This window comes from Myripristis murdjan, chromosome 5, assembly GCF_902150065.1.
Source record: "Myripristis murdjan chromosome 5, fMyrMur1.1, whole genome shotgun sequence".
In the NCBI taxonomy this organism is placed as follows: Eukaryota; Metazoa; Chordata; class Actinopteri; order Holocentriformes; family Holocentridae; genus Myripristis; species Myripristis murdjan.
In genome coordinates, this window is record NC_043984.1 from 36968730 (window position 1) to 36970931 (window position 2202).

The 2202-nt window shown below is 38.2% G+C and overlaps 2 protein-coding genes across 3 annotated transcripts in view; one reads left to right on the forward strand and one right to left on the reverse strand.

Annotated features, from left to right (window-relative positions):
* Window positions 1-1948, reverse strand: part of LOC115359330 (filamin-B-like) — a 61238-nt gene extending 59290 nt beyond the window's left edge. Inside the window, exon 1 of one of the 2 annotated variants that reach the window (XM_030051735.1) lies at window positions 1787-1948. The gene's annotated coding sequence lies outside the window, so the exon portion shown is untranslated. Of the gene's footprint in view, window positions 1-1784 lie in introns of both variants that reach the window. The other variant, XM_030051734.1, reaches the window with a different exon arrangement.
* The window catches only part of LOC115359332 (NACHT, LRR and PYD domains-containing protein 14-like), a gene marked incomplete at its 3' end in the record, with an annotated part of 845616 nt that overhangs the window by 306220 nt on the left and 537194 nt on the right, over window positions 1-2202 (forward strand). The window lies entirely within an intron of this gene.

Sequence of the window (2202 nt, forward strand, 5' to 3'; positions counted from 1 at the left end):
CAATTACATTTCACTGCTGCTGTACCTGTACATTCATGCATGTGATGAATAAATCTTGAATCTGAATCTGAATCTGAATCTGAAACCTCCGTCAGCAGCTGCACCACGGAGGAAAACACGTTTTTGTACTGGTTCCTGAACGCCACATCACTCACACTCTCAGTGAGTTAACATCCAAGCCTGGAGCAAAATTTCATGTGAATACAAGAATATCAAAAACCTCGTCTTTATGTGTGTGTTCAGTCAAACCTAAACTGGAAAAGGAAAAAAAAAAATTTTGTTTATGAAATGAATAAATTATCAGTAAAGTCATGATAGACTGTTGCTCCTGCTTTAACCATGTCTACGTTTCCCATCTTAATTAGACTGAATAAACATAACCAATAGAAATGGAGAGCCACAGCCGGGCTGTTTCTGAGGACCTGTCACTCACCTGTGATTTTATCAACCACAGCAGACCAAGTTTTTTAGCGAAAGCACAGAAATAACAGAGTCGAACTAATCAACCCCTTCCCAGCATGCAGATGTTGTGTAATTCCTTAATTTTTTAATCCGACTGTGACCGTGTTCACTCCAACGACGGGTTAAAAAAAATCATACGTCATACGTCTGTGTTCCTCTGGGCCGGTTGACCCACCGCTAGCCAACAGAGCTGACGGGGGTGAGAACAGGTTACACAGCCTGACGTCTCACCTGTTATCACCACTGTCTGCCTCATCTTTGGTCTGTGGTGTGAGTGTGAGAGAGCGAGATCAGAGCAGTCACTTTGAATCATGATATTTGAATTTGTGCTCTTTGGAAAGCCATGTGACAGCTCAGGTTCCTGACCGCTGGTCTGATGTGCATCACAAAGTGAGACTCATTCAAAGAGAAGAACCAGCTGGTCTGAAGGGGCCTGGGGAGTTTGACGGTATCCATTCTGTACTGCACTGTGTTATATTTGAATCATGATTCGTTTGGAAAGAATTTCACAAAACAATCGGCTGCTGAGTCTCTTGTGAGCGTTTAGACCGGAAAAGGAAAGACACACCTGGCAGACATCTGAACTCTGAACATAGCCTTACGGAAAGAAAATATATTTACCAATATATTAAATGAAATATATGGTAATGCATTAGAATATATTACATTTAATATATGAACAACAATATATAGAAATATATATTTGAAAATACATGGACCCATATATAGGTTAATGATATATTTTGCACATATTTATATATTGCATCAATATATTGTAATATATGTCAGTATCTGGAATAATACATAAGGAATTGCGCATTTCAGATATTGCAATACATTTAATATGAATATGTAATACATGTGTTCCTTTCCCATAATATATTTTATATTCATAAAAATCCTTCATAATGTATTTAGATTTATATGTGATGAATACTGGGTTAATATATTTAAAAATACAATATCTATGACATTCTAATGATATGGGAACATGTATTGGAAATATATGTACAGATATATTGCCACATGTATGTGCAATATATGGTAACATATCTCAAATACATGTAAAAAGTTATGGAAACATGTACATCAAATATATGTACAGATAAATTCTAACATGTATGTGCACTATATGTGTACATATATAAGAACATGCATGTGCAATATCTGGAACAATACATAAGTAATTGTGCATTTCAGATATTGCAATATATTGGAAAATATAACGACTAGTTCCCATATATGGGAATGTATTATCTAATAACCACATGATATTTTCCAATATACTGCAATATATTTTTGTTTGGTGAAGGTGCTCACTGACCTGCAGTGTAAATATCGAAGTAGGTCGGTTTGTTGGCGATGTTGCCCACGGGTTCGATGCCGGGGCCTTTGGCGGTGACCTTGGAGGCGTCGCCCAGTGCCTTGTCCACGTTCACCTCAAAACGGACTCTTGGGAATCTGCTGGCCCGCGAACAACACCGTCACCTAGGAAACGACCACAACAACAGTTAGCCGGCGTCACACACATCACACACACATCACACACACCGTCTCCTGTCTGTACCCTGGACGCCGCCTGTGAGTGTTTACATCAACGAGCCCAAGTCACATGACTGGATTACTGAACCAAACGATTCAGTTTCTGTCTGTTTAAAGCTGTGGAATATAGAAATTAGACAATTATCTGGTTTGGTTTTGTTTTTATTTCTCTTCCATTTTCCATTTCCCATTTGCTTT